General features: G+C 41.6%; 1 pseudogene; it reads left to right on the top strand.

Moving 5' to 3' along the window:
• The first annotated feature begins 3,145 nt into the window (after nucleotides 1-3,145).
• LOC102764967 lies at nucleotides 3,146-3,867 on the top strand (annotated as a pseudogene).
• The last annotated feature ends 20,407 nt before the right edge of the window (nucleotides 3,868-24,274 follow it).

Here is a 24,274-nt window from a genome sequence, read left to right as displayed (position 1 = left end):
GAACACATTAGCCGATTTTTCCAAATAGCTAATAAATGTTGCAGCTGAGATTTGAACACAGACTCAAGCAACTCTAAGACCCATTCTCTGAATGTGTAACATAGTTCTCCCAACAGAAAAAAGCCTGTTACTAAGAGTCTATAGTTTTGTCATAAAACAGTAGCCAAGTTACTAGTTGACCGGCAGAACACCTGGAGTCACATCACCCTAGTGCTTTGGTGTGTGCATTTAGGCAAGTGGCTTCATTTTCCTAAACATTAGTTTCTTTCTTTATAAAGAAGTGGGAGTGGCTATGTGCCAATATAGCTGTCTTTTCAAAAACAGATGGTAGGATGGATTTGGTCCATGGGTTGAACAGTGTCACCCTTTGATTATGAGGTACAGCCAATGTATGAAATGACCTTTGTCTGCCTTCAGAGCCTATATACTTTGCATTAATCTCTACTCTCTCCCTAACAGGTTTTGAGCTTAGAAAACAAAACAAAACAATAATACCCTGCTAGATGGTGGTTTTCAGTTTCCAAGCTTTAAGTAGAGTCCATAGCTTATCACCTTGCACAACAGCTTATTCAGGGGCAGATTCTTGAATTAGAGGCTTTGTGTCTGGAAAAACAGCAAAGCGCTGTGCCTCAGACAGGCCTTGCATGCTTGGCCCTTGTGAATGAGGACAAGCGTGACATCGGTATGCCAGATGTCCTCCGATTGCTCCTTGATACTCACTAGCCTGGACCATGAACCATGTCAATACTTTGGGTTTATGCTGAGGGTTCCAGAAGAGCTTCTCTCTAAATCACTCTCTATTTACCTCCAAGCAGGCCAGAAGCTTGGCACTACCCAAAGGTGAAGAAATCACTTAAAGCAGGACCCAGAGCGAGGACAGGAGAATCTGGATGCGGCCAATGCCCGTCAGGAAAGCCACACTCCATTAGCATTGAAAGATAGCCCAATTATCCTCCATTTCAGCGTGCAGAAAAATGATGTCGCAACGTGACCTCATACCATAAATCCCACACCCGTAAACACTCCCTATGCAATCAGTTGCTGCTCCAAATTGATCTCATCTAAGGGAAACGGATAGTCAGTTCTATCTGTCACCTAGGGAGATAGAAGCACTTACAGAATGAGACCGTTCTCTGCTGCCTCAGCCATTTGTGGAGAGGAAGATTGGGTTCTAGTTTAGTGAATGTGCTGGCTCTCAACCTGTAATAAGGCACAACCTAGTGATGGAAAGACACCCAGCTTTTAGCCCATGAGCATGATTTTGCCAGCTCAAAAGGGTGAGTAAAAGTCCTGGAGTTCAAAATCAGGACGCCTGGTTTCTGTTTTTGTGTAGGACTTGGGCAATGGTACAGGGAGGAGTTCTGGACCCAGAGTCAGATGACTTGCTTCGAAGTTCTAGTTCTCACAGTGATCGGCAGGGTGGTCCTGTCCAAAGTCCCTTCCTGTGGCAGAGAAGGCTCTGTGTGTTCCCAAAGCCATTCTCTGCTCTTCCTGAGTACACCATTGGGCTATATGTCCCAGCTCCGGGCAATTGGTCAGGCCATGTGGCTGAATTCTGGTTAAGGGAATGTGGGTGGGAGGAAAGAAGGTCACTTCTAGGCCTGGATTAAAAAGAGCCTCCCCTCATTCCTTCTGCCTTATTTAGAAGCATATGGGATCTTTCCAGGGACCTGGAAGACCTAAAGTAGCGGTTCTCAACCTGTGGGTCGCGACCCCTTTGGCAGCCGAACAACCCTTTCACCGGGGTCGTCTAAGACCATCCTGCATATCAGATATTTACATTACAATTCATAACAGTAGCAACATTACAGTTATGAAGTAGCAACGAAAATATTTTTATGGTTGGGTCACAAAATGAGGAACTGTATTTAAAGGGCCAGAAGGTTGAGAACCACTGACCCAAAGGCTGATGAAGGAGCCAAGTTTCCTGAGTGTAGCAAAGCCTGTTTCAATCTTCGTATTCCTTCCACCACCCTCAGTTTGCCAACTGGACCTTATATAAGTGGTTTAAAGCATTGAGATTGAAGGAGTGATCTACATAGTTAGACTATATAGTTAGTGTTAACATCTTAATAACAACAATGGTGATAGCAACATTAAGATAGCATTGGACCCTCATGAACTATCTCTTATGGTTTGCAAACAGTAACATTATAAGTTCCATTAATGTTCCCATTTCAGAGTTGAACCTGAGACACAGTGGGGCACCTTTTCTAATGTCACACAGTGAATGTGGCGGAACTGTGACTGGCTTGGAACCCCAGTTTCCTCTGCATAGTAAAGATGGTAATGATCCGCCCCATCTACCCAAAATGTTACCGTGTGTGTCACAAGAGTTAGGATGTAGAGAGGCTGGAGGACTAAAAGCATCATAGAAATGATAGATGCTGTTATTATTGATCTTTCTGAGCCTTGGTTTTTATAGCTATAACATTTGTTCCAGTTAATCACCATTTTTAACACAGTAACATGAAACATTTATGTGTTCCACAGAGGCAAGTGATGGTGACAATCCAACATTCCTTGCTATGCGAGTGGTATTTAGTGGCAATACGTGGAAGAGAGAGTGGGGAGCATGAAGGATGCAGCAACAAGAAGGCACTTAAGGATTTTTCTCTTATCTCATTCTCTTCTCCTCTCCTCCCTCCAAAAAAACATCTCCTCTGGTCTGTAATTAGGCATGCTAGCACTAATTGCTAGGTGGCATCCTAAGTGACCCCCATCATTTCTCAAGTGGCTGATATAATGCTCAGGGTAGGCCAGGTCTCAGGACCTAAGGAAATGGGAAAAATCAGCTTTTATGGGTTTTTCTTTAAAGGAAATATATAAAAGTATTCTAGAGCATGTTAATTGATACTGTTGTTCGATTCTGATATAATTCTCAGTTCACGCTATGTCTTAAGACATAAAGAGATTGAAAAAAATCAGGTTTGATGACTTTACCTTTGGAAAAAGAAAACATAAGTTATTATACCATATATCAGTTGGTTCTGAAGTTTAACTCAAACTCAGCAGGGAAACATTTATGACAGATTTTTGGATTACATTTTTTAGCATGTCTGCCATCTAGTTTTAACTTGAACATCACAAGCTATGGAGTTCTGATGTGTTTCTGACTTGCAGAAATAATGTTTTATTTGGCCGGGTGGCCGACGTGGAAGTTTCTGGTTGACTAGGCTTCCAAGGAAACCTCCTCCGAGCCACCCGAGGCCAAGTCAAGGGGAGGTGGAGGCACCGGGGATCCAGTAGAGTCGCTCCGGAGGCCGGGGCCTGTCTCTGATGATTGACAAGGGTGGACAGGTGCTTCATCATGGGTGGCTTTTTCTCAAGTATATTTTTGAGTCTATCCAGAACCCTGGAAATGAGGATTTTAATTTTGGGATTAGATGGAGCAGGAAAAACTACAATTTTGTACAGATTACAGGTTAGAGAGGTTGTTACTACTATTCCTACCATTGGATTTAATCTTGAGACGGAAACATACAAGAACCTTAAATTCAAGTCTGGGATTTAGGAGGACAGACCAGTATCAGGCCACACTGGAGATGTTATTATTCGAACACAGATGCCATCATTTATGTAGTAGAGAGTTGTGACCGAGACTGAATTGGCATTTCCAAATCTGAGTTAGTTGCCATGTTGGAGGAAGAAGAGCTGAGAAAAGCCATTTTGGTGGTATTTGCAAATAAGCAGGATATGAAACAGGCTATGACTCCCTCAGAGATGGCAAATTCACTTGGGTTACCTGCCTTGAAGGACCAAAAATGGCAAATATTCAAAATTTCAGCAACCAAAGGCACTGGCCTTGATGAGGCAGTGGTATGGTTAGGTGAAGCATTAAAGAGCAGTTGCTTGTATAAACACTAATAAATACCTTAGCTCAGATTTTTTCCCCTCTAAAATGAATTAAATTTTTCCAAAAATTAGATTCAAAAGGATAGTAGGAACATAGTGTGAGTAATATAGTTTTCATTTGCTCAGTAACCACTTTATTTAAACTGTTACATTTAAAAGCTTTTGGTTGTAGGCATGAAGTTGAAATAATTATTTTGATAGTTAACTTCACTGATGTATCTCTAATTGTTATTTTATAGTACTTTATAGTTGAAAAAATTCAATGTATATTGATACCTAGTCATTTTTTACAAGAACCCTGTGATGTAGATAGGACAGGTTGTAATGTAATGTTTTCATTTTATGGATATGCTGAATCTTGGGTTGATAGCTTGGCTTGCCCAACTGCTAGTAAGCTGGGAGCCAGGCTCAAAGTGAGACTTCAGGGTCAGAAGCTTGTCCCATGAACTACACCACATGTAAGTTCAAATGATATAACTCCCTACATAAAATTATGCTAACTGAAGTAGACTGTACATTCAAAATAATGCCTGTAAATTTATCTGTCCATACTAGTAGAGGTAGTAAAAACAGTCTTAAATGATTATATTTGATGAATTCACAACATATTTTTAAAACATCACATTGAAGGAAACGAAGATATATTTTAAGAAGCATTGTAAAAATAAGTTTTATTTACCTCAGAGAGTGACATCCCATAGAGTGTGACATTGGCATCAGGGAATTTCTTTCTTTCTTTTTTTTTTTTTAAAGTATATTTTATTGATTTTTTTTTTTTTTCAGAGAGGAAAGGAGAAGGGTAGAGAGTTAGAAACATCAATGAGAGAAACACTGATCAGCTGCCTCCTGCACACCCCTCACTAGAGATGTGCCTGCAACCGAGGTACATGCCCTTGACCGGAATGGAACCTGGGAAGCTTCAGTCCACTGGCTGACGCTCTATCCACTGAGCCAAACCAGCTAGGGCAAGGGAATTTCTTACACATATACAGCGTGGTTCTGCTTGGCATTAAGAAAGATGTAGAAACTTTGAGGTTGTTTTCCTACATGACAATTGCTTAGAATTACAGAATGTTGCACCCTAGGTAGGCCCTGCACCCCCCACTTTGCCACAGTCTCTATCATTCTGTATTGCCTCTCAGCATGGTAGCCAAGTGTCAGTTCCCATTTAACCCCTTCCATCTTGACCATTTGCCTCCTTTACACCAATATTCTGCTCCCTGTACTGAATCCACTACCTCTGTTTTTTAATGTAGCTTTTGTTGGGAAACAATATTTGCTACTATGAATAAAATTAGACCTTTCTCCTTCCTGTTGTTCTGAAGCATAGAGAGCGAACCACTCATTCTGCCATTAAGTCAACCTTTCCAATGTCTGTTCAGATACTACTTGTTTAGCATTAACATCCTCCCTTACCACTCCTTCTCTTTTTGAATATCCTTTTATTTAAACTCATCTTTAAACTGTTCCAGGAAGTCTTCCATAGTCTCAACCACCTCAACAAACTGGGCTGTTTTTTCTTTAACTCTTTGCATATAACACTCTCTGTTCATTTCTGTCAAAGAAGTTATCATTGCAATTATTGATTTACTTGTTTATTCCACTGAAATATAAACTTGGAAAAATTATCACCCCTCTGTATATGTCATACTCTATCCAGTCGTCATGCCTTTGCACATGCTGTTTCCTCTTCCTAGAATACCCTTTCTTATTTACAGCACTCTTCTTGGCACAATTAAATGCTATGCATCTCTTAGAGCTTCCCAAGCATTGCTTTTTTAGTGAAACTTTCTATGGAACCTTCATACAGGCTTGATTCCCCTAATCTACACTCCCATAATGCAATTCTAGACATAGTACCTATCACAGTATACTCTACCTCTCACACAAGAATGTCAGGCGGCTCTTGATGTAAAGAGAATTAAGTAGTATGCCTGGTATATAATTTTAGCATTAAGTAGTATGCCTGGTATATAATTGACTACACACACACACACACACACACACATACGAAAAACCTGGTGCACAGATTCATGCACCAGTGGGGTCCCTCAGCCTGGCCTGTGGGGATCAGGCTGAAACTGGCTCTCTGACATCCCCTGAGGAGTCCTGGATTGCGAGAGGGCAGTTCTCGGGTGATGCACTTTGCAATCGGACTCCCTCCTCTCTGGTTTCAGGTGCGTCACCCGAGAACTGCAGCTGCCAAGTCACTGCAGCTCAGCAGCTCCTGCGTTGAGCATCTGCCCCCTGGTGCTGAGTGCATGTCATAGCTACCAGTCGGATGGTCAAACGGTCAGATGGTTGCTTAGGGTAGCTACCAGTCAGATGGTCAAACGGTCAGATGGTCCCTTAGGGTTTTATACACACACACACACACACACACACACACGCACACACATTCACACATGAAAGGAAAAAAGAAGGAAGGAAGAAAACACACACACACACACACATACATACACAATCACACATGAAAGGAAAAAAGAAGGAAGGAAGACATTCCTTTGTGACAGAGTAGACTGATATCCAAGTTCTACTGTTACCCTGTACTTTCTTCCTTTCCACTCTAAGTCCAGCTGGGCCACTGCTCATTGCTCATGGAATACCATTGATATGACCTGCCTGCTTTCCTACCTCGATTGTCTAGTAATTTCTTATGAAACTATTATGTAGTATTTTATTTGGTCAGGCAACTTCTCAGTGGCTTTTGTTATTGCTTGAGTCTCCCTATCTTGCATTTGGAAAGGTCCTAGGTACAAGTCTTTAGTTCTGTTGTGTAATTTAGTGTTATGTATCCCTTCTTGTTCTCCATCATATCACCCGTCTTTTATCAGAATGGTATCTGTAATCATTAAGGCTCTTTTGAAAGCCAGTAACAAAAAATCCATTTTGGATAAGCTTAAACCAAAAAATAAAAATTAAAAAAAAATTAGATGTCCACCCAGATGTCATACAGGACAACTATGTCATAGAAAGGACAGGTTTTCAACTGAACCTAAGGGACAATCACACTAAAAAGCTTTGAAGTCATCATGACGTGCTCTTTACCTTAATATCTTCATCTAACAGCTCAAACTAATCAACTTAATGCCCTATGTCCCAAGCCTAACATTCCCAGGAGAGAGCCCTGAGCAGTTTGATGATGGTTTCTTTTCCTTAGAACCATCAACTCCAGCTGAGAGGAAATCACACTTTTTACAAAGCACTGCTTCTGCGGTTGGCATGTGGGAAGTGGAGGAAGGGCCAGAAAAGCAGTGTGGCCAGTCTATTCCTTGGCTAGACATTTGGGAATTGGAATCTATTTAATTGACAGTTGCTTATTAATATCTACCATATCTAGATACTAAAAAATGCAGTAATGAATAAACTAGATTAGATCACTCCTATGGTGAAATCAACATTTTTTCCATTCATCAAAAATAATTAGTGGACACCTACTATGTACAAAGACTGTGCTGGGAACTATGATGAGGTGAAAGCAAAAGATAGGGTGTTTGAACAAGTAAGTGTTACATAGAATTGGCCAGTGTAGTCATTTTTTTCAGACATTCACTGAGTATATTGCACATGCCATTGTGTTAGACTGGATTCTGAAGGTATAGAGATGAATGAGAAACTGTTGTGGTTATTAAGATGTTCACAGGCTGGAACGGGAGCCTGACATCTAAACAGTTCATTTCAACCCAGGATAATTCAATATTTTCTGACAAAACTCTAGAAAAGGGGAGAAACCTACATGAAGCAAACTGTTTTTAGAAGAATCCAGGAAAGAGAGAGAGTATAGTTGGCAAAAAAAAAAGTCTAAATATAAAGAAGAAATCTAGTCCCAGTGGATGTGGCTGGAACAAAGATGAAAGCAGAGGGTACAGGATAGATTTAGAACATGGGGACAGCCAGTCAGGAATTTTAATATAGATGTAGAAGATAAACCCATAAATGTAGGTAGGACTAGATAATGGCATGTTAATAAGTTAAGATTTTTTTGTTTAACAACAAGAAGTAACTGAATGTTTCTGGGCAGGCAATACCTTTTAAAGTGGTTACCTTACAGGTGGGCTACTTCTTGGTGTTCCTGCTGGTGGAGTGGGCTGGTATTATTTGGGGGATGGAGAGAGGCAAGGATCTGCTTAAAAACTCCTGTAATGGAGATTATCTTCTTTAATTTCTGTTATATTTTCATAGCTCTTGAGGGACTGAACTTATATTGCAGCTCTCCATGTTATCGTGTTTCCAATGAAACTACAAGGTCTTTGAAAATAAGAGTGTTGCTCCTTTTTGCATTCCCTACAGCCTAACACAAGCCCTGTTTAAAATGGGTTCTAAATGAATATTGAACGGATGCAAAATTTGACAGAGGAATGAATGAGTGAAAGAATGAATGGTTCCAAGAGAGGAATTTAGATTTCCCATCAATGAGTGTTCTTGCATTTGTTCACGTCTTGAGCATCCTAGGGAGACCATGCATCACCGAGCAAACCTTGGCTGTTACTTTCTAAATGTTTGAACTGTACACGTTACTCTATTTTCTGAGCCTCTAGTTATTTTTTTTTTACTGCTGAAATGGGGCTAGTAATTCTCACTATCTCTTAGTGGTAGTGTGAAGAAGGGAAGAAACACCGTGTATAAAGCACTTAGCTTGTTACTAGGACAGAGAGAGAACCATTAAGCGGTAAGGTTAGTATGTCTTCAATAGCCTACTGGTGATAGACAGGGCTGAACATGGACTCTTGCCTTTTCCCGTCCTTTTATTTAGTCAGTCATGCAGCTCATGTTTGGTCAGAAATATTTGTAAATGCCCATTATTGGGCACGGAAGGCACAGAGTGAAAAAGATCCATTACATCACGCTGCAAGAACTCCCCATATAACGCAGAAAACTGGGAAGTGACCATGCATTTACATCACAATGGGATTTGTGCTATGAAAGGGAAATGCATTTGGAAGATGCACTGTTTGAGCACACCTGCAGGAGGAGAGCAGGTAGGGCGAGTTCAAGGAACTGTGAGTCATTCATTTGGCTAGAGCTTCAAGGGCAAGGAAGTCCTCATGAGGCTGCAGAAGTGAGCTAAGTCAAGCCATGATAGACTTGTCAGTCTTTCCCGACTTTGAGAAGGGATTCCTAAACTCCTTAATGTTCGTCCACTCCAACCCCAAATATCTCTGCTTCAGGCTAGCTCTTTAGTTTCCTTTCTGACTCTGCCAAGTCGCCCATGTCTTAGGAAGTCCTGGGATTCTCAGAAAGCGAAGGCGGCACAGCAGGCTGCCCTTTGCTGGAATCCAGGCTGCCTCTCCTGGTTTATCTTTCCAGCAGGAGCAAGGATCCAGCCAGGGTTGACTTGAGTCAGCTTGCCAAATTCATTCTGCACACGTGTGCCCTGAGAGCTGACTAAGAAGGCCTTCGCTGGTGGTGTTAAAAATCAATATTTTTCAATCTGTTTGGATACGGGAGGTCTGGTGCTGGCTGTGCAAGGAGAATCTGAATGGAACAAAAGAATCAGAGGCACCGACAGGTTTCACGGAGCCCTGAGAGCCTTTGAAAATTAAAGTTCTCTTTTTGTTTTTCTCCCCAGAGTTTTGTTTTAGTTCCCTGAACAATACCATCATTGTCTGTCATTAAGGACAGGAAAGACAGGGCTGCATTGCTGTGTTTCATGGTCCATCTTACCCTCCGTGATGTCACACTGTAACTGGTTTGGCAGAGGGCTCTTCCATTCATGCTTTCGTTCTTTGGAGTGCTAGCTGGGAAAACATTTTTTTTCCCTCTAGAGCAGTGGTTCTCAACCTGTGGGTCGCGACCCCTTTACAGGGGTCGCCTAAGACCATCGGAAAACACATATATAATTACATATTGTTTTTGTGATGAATCACTATGCTTTAATTATGTTCAATTTGTAACAATGAAATTGGGGGTCACCACAACATGAGGAACTGTATGAAAGGGTCGTGGCCTTAGGAAGGTTGAGAACCACTGCTCTAGAGTTTGAAAGTAAGCCAAACATAACTGAGCCAGAGGGAGGGGGGAAAGGAAAAGAAATTACTTCATCAGACTCACTCTCTGAATCTGCTGGGAAGAGATGAAAAACAAAGTCCAAATTAGGAGACATCCAGTCTGATTCTTTCCCTGAGAAGTGGGCATCATCCTCTGGTGGGTCACGCTGATTCTGCTCTGGCTACAGTAGTTGCCTTTGACATAAATGCCAACTGACATTTATTTCTGGAATGGGCCTTGCCATATGTCTCTGGCCACCCAGTTTCAGGATTTTAAAATATGCCTGAAATAAGGTTGGGTACACCAATGCTCGGCTTTCTCCTTCTGGATTACCTAGAGCCACGAGGACAACCTCTGGTGGGAGTCCACGATCTGGCTAAGACACAGCAAAAAATAAAGTGTGTCTTCCCAGGTGGTAACTAGTCAATCTGACAAGGGCCATGGATATATTTGTTTGGAACTTGACCTCTGCCAGGAGCTTTACCTACACAAGGTTACTTAATTCTCACTACCATCCAATAAAGCATGTGCTATTATTCCTCTTTTATGGGATGATAAACATGGCTCAGAGAGGCCAGTGATCTGTAAATAATCACAAGCCAGTGCATGGGGAGATGGATTTAAATCTAGATTTATTGGTTCCTCTTTTTCTGGAACATGCCAGCGCCTTTCCTCCCTCTTTCTTAGTAAAAGTACATTCTCTCTCTCTCTCTCTCTATCTATCTCTTTCTCTGCCCCCACCTCTAAGGGCCCTTTTTTGTTTTTTGTTTTTTTGCCTCTGTAACTTGTTTTCTGGGGCCATTTCTGCTACAGCTCACTTCCTCTACTTCTGTGACTTTCTAAATAAACGTTTCCTTATAGTTTGAGTCTTGACTCTGAATACGTTCTTAGCCAGAACCCAAGTACTGAGGTTGCTGAACTGAGGTCTAACATCTGGTGGCACTTTGCCACCAACATTTGGGCAAAAAGGTAGATAATTTGGTTTGTGTTCTCATCAGTGCCTTTCTGGGATTGATTGCCTTCTCCATGTATCTGTAGGAGGGAAAATTCAGAATCTGCAAGAGAAATGTCAACACACTGGTGGGCTGCTGAGGGGAACGCTAACATGGATATAAACCAAGGCTCATCTCTATTTACATTTTTCTAGTTCTCACAAACATTTCTGGAATGAGTCCAGTTTTAATAAATAAGCCAGTGATTTCTCTTCAGTGCTCAAATACACTGAAGATTTTGAATCTGTTAGCAACTTGAGCGTGTTGAAATTTAGATTTTGATTACCAGAATGGGCTTTGGGGCACACACAGATTTAGGCTCCATCTCTATATCAGCATTTTCTTGCTGTGTTTTCCTGGGCAAGTTACTGCATATCTCCCAGTCTCCAATTCCTCTGAATGCTGATAATATTACTTTTCACTCAGTTATTTTGATGATTTAATGTGATAATTGATGTAGGTGCGTGTAATAGTAACTATTATTATTAGCTTGAAATCAGAACATTTGAGCTCTGATCCTGGTTCTTTTATTTGCTTAGTTACTAATTTTTATAGTCCTAATCTAATGCAAAACCAATGTAAAAAAATACCTGAAAAGACAGGACAAAACAATAAATAAGAACAATGTCATAAAATAAGGGAGTTTGAGTTAGTTCCTAAATATCTTCACTACCAAAGTATTCCTTCTTTTAGTCTTTATCTACTACTTGAACTACATTTATTAATGTTTAATTTGTTTTTCTATTTTAAATTATCAGAGCATGCAGCACAAACAATAGGTATTAAGCCCACAATAGGAAGACTAAACAGAAACAAAGCAGTAGTAAATCTTATTTTATTTTATTAAATATATTTTTGTTGATTTCAGAGAGGAAGGGAGGCGAGAGAGATAGAAACATCAATGATGAGAGAGAATCATTGATTGGCTGCCTCCTGCACACCCCCCACTGGGGATCGAGCCCACAACCGGGGCATGTGCCCTTGACTGGAATTGAACCTGGGACCTTCCAGTCCGAAGTCCAATGCTTTATCCACTGAGCCAAACCAGCTAGGGCAGTTGTAAATCTTATTAATGACTCCATGTTTTCATTAACACATTAGGCTTTGTCTTGTATAAATATTCAATTTCCAATGGCTTTTAAAAATATATCTATAATACCTTAAGAATCCCCATCGACTCATTCTTGGATCCCAGGAGATTTGAGAACTTCAGGTTTGGCATTAATGGCCTTGTCTAAAGTCCCTGCAGCTATATTAGGTCTTCAAAACCCTGGTCTGTCCTTAAATATTAAGGTGGTTTTCCCTATTTTTTTTAACTTTCTTTCTTTCTAATTTTTGCTTAACTGGTTCACCATCGTGTACCATGGCTTTCCCCTCCTTCTTAATGACATGCACTTTTAGGGCAAGGATGTCACCCTGGAGCCTTGTTCCTCAAGGTGGGGTCTGGGGACCAGCAGCATCAGCACCACCTGGCAGCTGGTGACACACCCTGCATGTTAGACCTCACTCCAGACTAAACCTGAATCTGTAACTTAACAGGATCCCCACGTGGTCTGCATAGGCATTCAGTTTGAGAAGCTCTCCATTAGAATCTACATTAGAACTGAGCATGGAACAGGTCCCTGGTAAACTCAAATTCCTGACCTGTTGCCTTGCACAAGCCATTGAACTTCTGTGGGCCCCAGTAAAATAAGCATAAAAGTGCTCGCTTGTCTTACCTGGAAGTTTTGTTGTTCGTTTCTAGGAAACAATCAATCACAAAGTATTTCATAAGCTTGTTAACTGATCTACATATTGTTTCATAATTATTGCGTAACACTAAGAATCAGAATGAAAAGCAGACCTTAAACATTCTTTTTACGATTCAGAAAGCACTTCAAAATCACGTCACCATTCCCCTGCCTTTCCCTTGGGGATTGTAAATCCCTCCTTCTCAGTTGTATCCAGACTGAATTAGAGTGATCGGTTTACCCGCCTGCCTCCTCTTGTGATCTATTAATTCCTTGACAACAATGATGTGGACACCATATTTGACTCACTTCTGCTTTCTCGCCTTCCTTCTCTGCTCCTTCACCTCCTCCCAGTGCCTAGAACAGAGCCGGCCCTCCATACGTGCTCATCGACGGAGCAAACATATGTAATACTACTCGACAGCATCCCTCTGAAAAGCAAAACGCAGCCAGTGTAGTGGGTACTTGCAGCACCTGTTTAATAGGGTTGTTAAGAGAACCAAATGAGACTGGGCATGCGGTGGCCCTATGTGAGCTGTAAAACACTGGATAAAAATGAGAGAGTATTATTAGGCATATGGAGTCTGGCAGGGTCTTACAGATGGCAGTCACCTGTTGTTAGGAAAACTGTCTTTAGCCAAAGCCCAAACGGTAGTGACTTCAGAGGCTCTCGAGGTGGTGAATTATTAGCTGTTGCCTCTGCTCCATCCTGCGCCAGACTTTTCATTTGCCACCTGGGCTGGGTCTCTGGTTGCGCTGGGGGAGCTCGGCCACCTTGTTATGCTGGTGTGCACACCCTGCTTGCAGGAGCTGTGGGTGGCTCTCTGGGCACGCTGCATTTGGTTGGCAAGGACGCTGGTCTGTGCCATGTGCTTGCTGCGTTTACATGTTGTGTTGCTTCATTAGGGAGACCGGCTCAGACTGCTTTGCTAAAAAGCAATAAGGGCCGCGCTGGGACAACATACTTGAATAGACATTTATTTTCTTCCAGGGCAAATCAATGAGTAATTTTCTGGTTTGAATGCTATATTTAACACTGTCGGGGGAAATGCTCTCAAGCATGTTCTATTCCAAGGTGGCCTTATAAAAGAGATGGTAAAAGGATATATTATTTAAGATTTCTAGAATGTACTTTTTTTTTCTTAAACATTTCCAGGGTGCAGTTGCTCCCCACACCCTGACCCTGATGGGCAGCCCTCTCAGAAGTGGGCCATGTGCTCATACAGGTCAGCTTTCTTTGAATGCTGTGAAAGAAGCAGGCAGACAGGCTTTCCCCTAAATCAAATCCCAAAGCCAGGCTCTAGCCTCTACAGCAGTGGTTCTCAACCTTCCTAATGCCGTGACCCTTTAAAACAGTTCCTCATGTTGTGGTGACCCCCAACGAAACAGCCCTGGTGAGGTCGAGACAGCCCTAGTGAGGTTGAAACGGCCCTGGTGAGGTTGGGACTGCTCCAGTGAGGTTGGGACAGATAATGGGGACCAGTATAGACTGATGAACAGGGGTAGAGGCAGAGGCAGAGCAGCATTTCATAACTGTAATGTTGCTACTGTTATGAATCGTAATGTAAATATCTGATATGCAGGATGTATTTAGGCGACCCCTGTGAAAGGGTTGTTCAACCCCCAAAGGGGTCACGACCCACAAGTTGAGAACCACTGCTCTACAGTGTATCAAAGGCAAGGATGGAAAGACACTCCACCTGCCCCTAATTGTCCCGCTGCTCAAAGCAAAGGAGAGACGTGGGTCAGGGGGTCTGTGTGACCAATGCCCTGTGTTGTCAGAAACAGTGAAATAGTCCAGTTGGCTTGATTCCCTTCCAGCAACCAAGTCACTTCAATTTGCGAGCTAAGAGGTCTTAAGCGTCAATGTCTTATTTACTTATTATTGACACTATTACAGATGTTCCCTCCCCCCCTCTTTCCCACCTCCACCCACTCCCCTCCCCTATGTCTTTTTTAATTTTTCAACTTTTGTTCCAACATCCCAAAATTGGAACATTTCACTCAACTTCATCAAAGTACAGAAGAGGAAAAAAAGAAGGCTCAGAGAGGTTGGGTGACCCATTTAAAGTCACACAGACAGTGTTATCAAAGCTGGGGTGACATCTTCTCCTGGTGAATGAGCCCCATTGTCCTCGTAGAGAAATAGCAGAATTCATGGAGGCTGGGCGGGCACCATTATTTTCATTGACAGAACCAAAGTCTGAGTCCAATTTGTAGCTGTGGAACGTCGGGAGAGACTAGATATTTTTGAAGACCTTTAATATGAGTTATTCTCTTCTATAAAATGAAGACACCAGTCATGATCTATTACAGGTTTTTGTGTGCATTTAAGATCATGTTTGCGAAATCTTGGTAAACTACAGGAATGTTGTGGAGATATAGAGACTTACAAATAGATCCTTCCCATTCTGACATGTTCAAATTGTGAGATGTACACGTTCATTACATATTAGGAAGCATCTGGATGTTACATTCACCATGAAAACTTGGAGAATATGGCCATCTCACATTAAGACTGAGCTTTTCTTACACTGAGTTTAGCAACATAGTGTTTAACACCGACTTTAGAAACTCTTTAAGAGTGTTTTCACAGAAAGGTCCAACAGCCGCCCCCTCTGACTGGGTGAACTTTGAATGGTGGTTTTTCCCTAGAGACAAAGGGGTCATTCATCAGATTTCATGGGAATCTGTTCTTTGTGGCATATTCACACTGGCACTAGCTTCACCTTGTGCAAGATGACATGCTACTGGTCCAAGCACCAAGGAAGGCAGCCCTGAGCTACGAAAACCAGTGTTGTTCTGCCTCCCTGGGCAGTGCACTGACTTGCTCAGGCTACTCGATTTATATAAGTGATCTGATTTCCCGGCACTTCCTGGAGCTTAGCGACTCTCTCTGTGCAGTTCTCACAGTCAGCTGTAGGTGGCGATGTTGCACCGAGAACCTCCTCCGCAGAGGCAGTGGCAGGCGGAGGAGCATCTGCTGAGGCTCAACTCTGTGAATCCTGTTTTAAGTACCTCTGGTTGGTCATAACCCAGCAGTTCTGCTCCTGGGCCCCCTGCCTACCCATCATTCGCCACCTCTACAAGCCGGGAAGGAGGCTGTCTCCCTCCCTCCCATCCCTCCCCACCCCTCCTCCTTTCCTTCCATCCCTCTCCCTCCTCCCTCCTCCTTTCCTTCCATCCCTCTCCCTCCTCCCTCCTCCTTTCCTTGCATCCCTCTCCCTCCTCCCTCCTCCTTTCCTTCCTCCCTTCTCCCTCCTCCCTCCTCCCTCCTCCCCTTTTCTTTACAGTAGTCTGTGATTAATGGCAGCACCAGTGAACAAGTGAGAGGGAGAGGGTACTTGTGTAATGGAACAGCAGCCAGATTAAATGCAAGCGGGTGCCGGACCTCTTTAGCAAGAGAGCATCCTTGCATATTTGTTTTCCCGTTTCTTCCCTAGCAGCTCCCTCCTCAGAGCGCAGGCAGGCTCAGCGACTTCATTAATCAAGGCGCTTTGCAGGGGCTGATGAATTTTAACAGCAAATTGTCTCTTACAATCCTTTGCTGTCATGTATCCCCGCGCACTGGTTATTTCATCCTCACCAATTAGTCAAGGCAGCCGCAGAAGCCACCCTGGAGTTTATTAGCAGGAAACAGGTTTTCTTGTTCCCCTGGGGGAAGAGCTTTCTGTTATTTCAAATGTGAAGAGTCCCTTTGCTTTAGTGTTTTGGTTTTGGGACACACCTAAGTCACTTCTTATCGTCCTCTCTTTCTAAGATCATTTATCAGACTTTTCTCAAATCTTATTGCCTTTCCTTACTGTAAGGACTGGAGTACCTTGAATGGAAGGTTGATGGAAATAAACTTTGGGTAAGACACCCCTTTACCTATAACGGTTCCGAAACTTGTTTGCATATGGAAATTATTTAGAGAGGATTTTATTTTTTATTTTTATGGTTGACAGTATTACAGATGTCCCCCTTCCCCCTCTTTTTGCCCCTCTACCCAGCACCCCAGCTTCTCCCCCAGGCCTTCACTGCCCTATTATCTGTGTCCATGGGCTATGCATATATGCATATATGTTCGTTGATTATTCTCATCCCATCCCTCCCACTCTCCTCCCTGTCCCTCTGAAACCCAGTATTCATGCCTCTGGACCTGTTTTGTTCTTCAGTTTATTTTAAAAAGCACCCCTGCTCTCAAGCCATATCAAAGGCAAGTTATGACAATTTCTGGAGCTATAGTGTGGGCATGGATATTTTAAATTTTCCTCATGTCATTTTGTAGCCTGGATTGACATCTGCTTCAAAAGTTCCTTGCTCACCTGGAGTTCATTTATAAAATAAGAGACTTCTGTCACTGATTTTTATGGTAATAGCATAATCCTCTTTAAGTTCCAAAAGAAGGATTTTGAGGAGCTGCACTGGCTGAAGCAAGAACATGTCTGTGGGGCTTCTGAGCTGCTGTAGTGATGCTGTGGACTCCTTCCCCAGGACGAACAGTTTTGGTGGCCAGATATTTGCATAATTCACTTCCTTTGGTCTTCTTTGCATTCATTCTATCATTTCAACAAACATCTATGGAACATTTTCCTCTGAGCCAGATTAAATCTTTGTCATCATGGATCTTAGCATTCAACAAATACACAAATTATATTCTATTACGATAAGCACTGTCAAGAAAAATTCAGGGTACCCTAAGAGCATTTCATGGAGAGACCGAATCTAGCCTGCTAGTCACAGATGGGTCCCCCAGGAAGTGACATATACAAGGAGACCTGAGAGTTGATAGGAATTGGCCTGGTGGTGTAACCAGACAGGTCCAGGCTGCCTGTCACTACTTGAGCCAATTCAGCAGAGAAGGGGTTGAATCATATATGAACATTTATTCCAATAATGCTGGCAGTATGGGGGAGCAGCATGTCATCCACCACATCTGCTCTGCTGCCCCACCATAAACCAGCTGCTTATATTAGGTAGAAGGATGAAGATTACATGGGGAAGTAGGCAAAAGGGATAAGAATGGGTATGCAAAGTAGGCAGTTTACAGGTATTGCAGACTGGTTGCAAAGGCCTTCAGCAGCGGTTCTCAACCTGTGGGTCGTGACCCTTTGGGGGTCGAACGACCCTTTCACAGGCATTAGGAAGGTTGAGAACCACTGGCCTACAGGTATGCAAAGGGCTGGGATTTTCAAAAGGTTGACACTTCCGGTTTCTGCAACAAAGTTGTTAATCTTTCCATGATAACAGGCAGCTCCCCTGATGTGGAGAATGGGCGCATTTCCAGGTGAGCTCCCAAACCCAGCCAGGTTAGCATGTACTTTCTTTAATCGGAACAAAACAATCAGTTAACAGAGCATGATTAATATTTCTTATAATTATAGCTGGTCCCCAATATTCCATTTCTGCCCCTAACAGTGGGAGGTGGGATGGGGAGAGGGAATGGGTTAAGGAGGAAGGCATAATCTGTGCAAAAGGCCAGCAGAAAGGGGGTTCATTATAGGTATTGAAAGTGGGGTCTGAGGCTAAAAGGGAGAGAAACCAGATTACATGGGGCTTTGCAGGTCATTTTTGGGACTTCATTTGAAAGTTAACAGGAGCTATCGCATAATTTTAAGAAGAGTTAAATGCTTAAACTAGTGCTCTTAAAACTGTTACTTTATGGAAATTACCAAAATGGCAAAGAAATAACCTCAAAAACATACAAGCAACAGTGGTAAGAATGGATAAAATCAACTTTTTCAGAATTTAACCAAAGGCTTACAAAATTGTGAGCCTGTTTATTTAAGAAAAATGATTGGCGCAAAGTTTGAACAATGAGTTTGCAGTACTTGAATGTGCCCTATTCCAGTCTCCCACTCCCCAGCTCACCAATGGTTGTGAAAACTAGCGGCCTTGAGAGCCTGGTAACTAAGGAATCCAGATGCCTAGCAGCCACTGCAGGGGCACAGAGTTTGGAGCCTCTCAAAAAGCCCTCCTCTCCAAGGCATTGTCACTATTTGACCTACCTGGCAGCTTCCTGCAAAAACTCCAGAGATTGCTCTGTGGGCATTGGATGACAATCATTGGCAACTGTTTAACATCACCAATGTCTAAGGCAGTGCTGCCAGTCGAGGCAAACAAGAGACAGGACAAATAAAGGAGAACCTTGGGGTTGAGATACCTACAAGGGCCTTCAGAAAGCTCTGATGTATTCCTGGGGATTTATAAGGCCATGCCCATGTACAGGGCTGTTTACGAATTCAAAAAAGACCTAAGAAGTCCCTAATTTTTCACCTCTGGCTGACTTTGAGGGTCTGATCAAGCAGGAAGTAAAGGCTGAGGCACGCGTAGACTTTTAGAGTGCTGAAGATGTGCCCCAGAACACACACAGAGCCCTATAGCAGAGGTAGGGGGCTTTTATTTCAAGGAATTTAAGAAAATCTTTGTCTAATCATTAGCTGACCATTGAGATAACCCAGCAGATACTTTAGTCAGTGGTTAGACATAACAAGGAATATGGAATTTGCAGAATTAGATCAAGGAATTTATTAAACAAATGGCGGCAGCAGCAACAACAACATAATGCAACAGCATAGAACCCTGCAGGGGGTGGGGTTCCCACAGTTGCCACAGTATATAATTTATAATGTCCACTTTTAAGCCAAACATTTAGAAGACATGCAAGGAAACAGGAAAGTGTGGCCTCTACATGGGAAAAGAAACAGTCAGTAGAAACTGTCCCTGAGGAAGTCCAGAAGTTAGACTTACTCAAAGGCTTTACACAACTATTATGAACATATGTACAAAGAACCAAAGGAGGCCATGTTTAAAGAATTAAGGAACATGTAAGAACAATGTATCTCCAAGTAGAGACTGTCAATGAAATGAGGGAAAATATTTAAAAGAATGAAATAGATATTCTAGAGTTGAAAGTATAATAATTGAAGTGGAAAAAAAAAACCACTAAATGATTTCAATAGCAGATTTTGTTATCAGAGAAATTGTGGTATCCTCTTTCCCAGTGGGTGCTGGGGGTGGGGTCCTTATGATATCTCGAGAAAAATACATTTCTCGGATGTGCCCAGGAGGATGAGTGATTTTTATTTGCATAGAATTATATCCCTGCGTTTTCCAAGTCCCATTTCAGTCATAGAAGTGTAGCGGGGCTTTCAGTAAGGCTACAAGCAAAGCCAGTGTCTGGAGTTTCTGTTCCATGTTGCAGCTGGGTACAGTCCAGCATGCGGCCAGGTACATGCCATTAGTCTACTGTGTGGAGGGGTCTTCGTGGGCCACGTGGGTGAATGCCAGGAAGCAGGAGCGAGAGAGCCCTGCATCCAGGAGTCAAGCTCAGAATGCCACGAGAGAGAACTCCTTTGTTCAGGGAATTAAGTATCCCAAATTTCTGCATGCTTGCAGGGGCTACTCCCCATTCAGGCCAATAACCCATTCCCTGGTGTGACTGACAGCAAGCATCTTTCCTATGTCCCCCCAACTTTATTGGGCACGCATCTATTCTCCTCCCTCTCCTGTACCTTCTCCAGTGATCTGCGGGGAACAGACCCATGGCTCCCTGGGTAGTGTAAGGCTTTAGCTTCCTGGGAAAGTTGCCCAAATGACATGCCTATAATATTTGGCCTCCGCCCTTTCCCCCTTTTCTATTAAATAACTAAGTCAATTGCAACAGTATCAATTTGACCCGGCAGAAGAAAGATTCAGTCAACTGAGATTATATATTCTGAAGATCAAATAGAAAAATTTTCTTCTCATCAGAAACCATGAAGACCAAAGCAAAATCCATATGGATTCTTGCTTGGAATTTTTATCTTTCAGCACCTTGAATATATCATCCTACTGCTTTGGCCAACTGGATGGGACCTTGCATTTTCCCATAAAAGCAGGTGCTGTTCAGATGAATTAATATAGCCTCTACCTGAAACCTATAATTGCAGTGTTTGTATTTGCAGAGAAAGGCCAAAAGATAATTGAGAGAAGTATGAATTTAGAGGAATGTTTATAATCAGTCATACTGCATAGAAGGGCTGCTACACAAAAAAAATGGAGCAATTATAGGCTAATGGCATCAATTTGAAGAGTTTTGAGAGGTTACTATTAAACCAGTATCATGTAAAGTTGGATTTTAGAAAGAGAAGTGGACACAGGATTATTTACTCCAGTGATTCCCATGCTAGGGTGTCTCTGCCCTTCAGGATCCCAGAAATGCAGAGAGGATTTATTGTGACCTATTTTCGTTCTTTCTTTCTTTCACATAATTTTATTCTACTCAATTTCTCTTTCACAATACAAAATAACAGCAACAGCAACAATAAACCTGTATTTACTAAGACTACTGATATAGCACAAAACTGTAAATAAATGAAATGTATATGCCATTTTCATTGCTTCCCCTGATCATACAAGAATATCTAAATATTCAGAGATACGTGGGAGTTAGTTCTTTTCACAAAACAATGTCATATTTTACATATTAGCAAATATTTGGGGTAAAGTCATTCCAGGCAAGGAGAATAACAAGTGTAAAGTCCTTATGTTAGGAAAAAAAGAACTTGTGTTTTAGAAATAGAATAAAGGTTATTGGTGCTGAGTATTGTGTGAGAAGGGGAGAGAAAAGCAAGAGGCAAGGACTGGAGGGGTAGGCAAGGGCTAGATCACAGAATCTGGTAGGTCATGTCAAGGGAGATGAATTTTATTCTAGGTTCAGTGGAAAGCCAATGAAGCGGTAAGCATGATCTGATTTGCTTTTTTTAAAAAAATATTTTTTTATTGATTTCAGAGAGGAAGGGAAGAGGGAGAAAGAGAGATAGAAACATCAATGATGAGAGAGAATCATTGATCGGCTGCCTCCTGCACGCTTCCTACTGGGGATTGAGCCCGCAACCTGGCATATGCCCTTGACTGGAATCGAACCTGATACCCTTCAGTCCACAGGCCGACACTCAATCCACTGAACCAAACCAATTAGGGCTCTGATTTGTTTCTTAACAAATAACCTTGGCTGCCAAGAGGAATGAATTGCCCTGAGCAGGAGTGGAAACAGGGAACAGTGTCTATGGAAAATAATTCAGCTAAGAGATGATGGAGACTTGGACCACAGTGGTAGCACTGGGGAAGATCTTGAAGTGGCTGGATTTGGGGATACTTAGGAAGCAGAATAAAGAGGGTTTACTGTTTATTTTTATTTTTTTTTCGGTGTGGCAAGCACCCACTCTTTTGGCATATAGAACATTATAAAGTTCATGAACACTCTATGATTTACCCTTGATGTTGCCCTATACATGTCACACTCCTCTGCTGAGAACCTTATCTTGCCTGGCCCTATCATGTTGGGCTCATGCAGAATTCTGTGAATACTTTTATCATAGCTCTTATCAGAACATATTGTAAATTGTTGTTTCTTTCCTTAAGCAGGAAGTTAACCCAGTCATAAACACAGTGCTTGACAGTCTCAGCATTTAATAAATCTCTGTCGAATGAATACGTGAGAGCGTGCCTTATGAGACACTAGAATAGAGGGGTATAAATAATGTCCCTGAGCCTCGCAACAGTCCTAGCATCTGAAGGATACTGCCAAGGGTCAGGGGCCCATCCAGAGGACTTTTTTTCATTCCTTCAGGAACTCTCAAGAAGAATGATCAGAACATCTTAGGTGGTAATGGTCTGGAAAATGGAAAGGGGCTCACAAACTGGAAAATGAAAATAGTAATCTCAGATGTTACAAAATTAGCTTAAAAGGCGAGCTAACTGGAGGAAGGAAAGCAAGTCATCCCAAGAGACAATATTAAATTCACCTGAGTACAGGTCAAGTCCCATTATCGAATACATTAATCTTGCAGGTTTTTTTTTTTTTTCATTTCCAAAAATTACTTTTTAAGCCCTGATTGATGTCCTATTATTTCAAGGTGTGGTTCATATTCTAAGAGCCCCACAGGAAAAATGGTCCAGTAGTGGGAAATTTTCATAAAAATGGGATTTCTGATTCATATCTTCTCTTTACCTTGCTCTATTTTGTAAGTGAATCTCTGGGACTTAATCTTCTCATACAGTAAAGAAAAATAACAATATAATAGTGTACTCTGCACTCTCCCCAGCTCTAATATCCATAAGTTCTATAGCATTTATTGTTTTAGGGTTTGTCTTTTTGGTTCGGTGATAATGTGATAAGGAACAGAGAGTCATGATTATACTTAAAAGTATATAAAATATTGGTATGGGTAAATTGTAAACTCAGGATTTTTCATAAAGCCATTTGGGGCATACATTTGACATGAAATCCCATCTATTTATCTTAGCTTGTCTATAGAGCAGCAATATCTAAGCCTAATTTAAGATACATAAAAGTCATGGCTATTACATAAGAATCCATAATATTTTATATTTAGAGAATGTATCATTCCTCTCAGGAAAAATCTGTAGGTAAGTATGATTATGAAATGCAATGGTGTTCCCCAGTCCAATGTTTTCTATATCCTACTGTTTCACTGCTGATGGCTTATCCGATTCTTATGAATAAACCATGAACTGTATTTCTTAATTATGTAGGTGTCGGTATGTCCCATTTTTTCCCTTTTGCTAAGTATCAAGATACCATTTAGAAATTAATTGCATCTTCTTCAGACATGTAGCTTCTAGATTCTATACAGTTTAGCCTTGATATATCCAAGCCTAACTACTTTTATCAGCACTAGCTGTTTGTTTGAAGGTTTATGATTCCAAAATGTCTGAACCAAAATTCTTTTCCTGTTGAGAATGTGCCTTTAAAGAAAATAGACAGCTTAGAAACAGCTTTTGTGTGTTAGTAACCCTTCCTTTTTGGGGATGGCAAGGAACTCCTTTACCTTTTTGTTTTGATTCCTTCTTTAGCCCTACCAGGCATGTGGTCTCTTTTTGTTGTTTCCCTAGACCTTTTGCTTTCGCTTTAGTTTTGAATGGATTCAGGTTATGGAGTCATTTTCCTTGTATACTTGCTTAACTCTTGTCCCATATCTCAGAATATTCTAGAACAACAACAACAAAAGCATTTCATAAAGGGAAAGATAATTCTCTATTTTCATGTCTGGGTTAGATTATTACATTTACTTTATATGTGAAGAGATAATTTCTGTGGCATGACAGCAGTAGAGTATCTTATTTCAGTGAAAAACAAAACACACACACACACACACACACAACATCATAGAGACTTCCTATGGAATTTAAGTGTCTTCAAATAGCTTGAAAGTTGAGTGTCTTCCAATAGCTTGGATCAAAAAGTCTAGTTTATGATTGGTACAAAGGACTTGTATAGGAAGCAGTGCCACTGAGGCCGTGGCAAGTCACTTAACTTCTATTTCTCTTAGAAAAGGAAATAATAATACATGTCATATTGATGTTGTGAAATTAAAATAAGTAAACAGGATGAATGTTCTCTATAGGCCTAACAGAATGTGACCTAATGCTCACTCTATTGGTATGAAAATGAAGATCTAAGAGTTGAGAGGAGTAATAGTTTGCCTTATACAGCTTAAGGAGACTCATTGAACATGGCAAACCTAAAAATAAGGAGCTTACCTAAAATAATGGAAAGAAGTAGTTGCTTTTTGACCTGGTATATAAGAAATATGTGTAGAGGAGTAAAAGTATCCTATCTAATAAAAGAGAAACATGGTAATTAGCATATGTCCGCTACCCTTCCCATTGGCTAATCAGCAAGATATGCAAATTAACTGCCAGCCAAGATGGCGGCCGGCA

This window comes from Myotis davidii, unplaced genomic scaffold (genome assembly GCF_000327345.1).
Source record: "Myotis davidii unplaced genomic scaffold, ASM32734v1 scaffold265, whole genome shotgun sequence".
In the NCBI taxonomy this organism is placed as follows: domain Eukaryota; kingdom Metazoa; phylum Chordata; class Mammalia; order Chiroptera; family Vespertilionidae; genus Myotis; species Myotis davidii.
The sequence above is the reverse complement of the archived record's forward strand: the minus strand, read 5'-3'. Positions and strand labels throughout refer to the sequence as shown.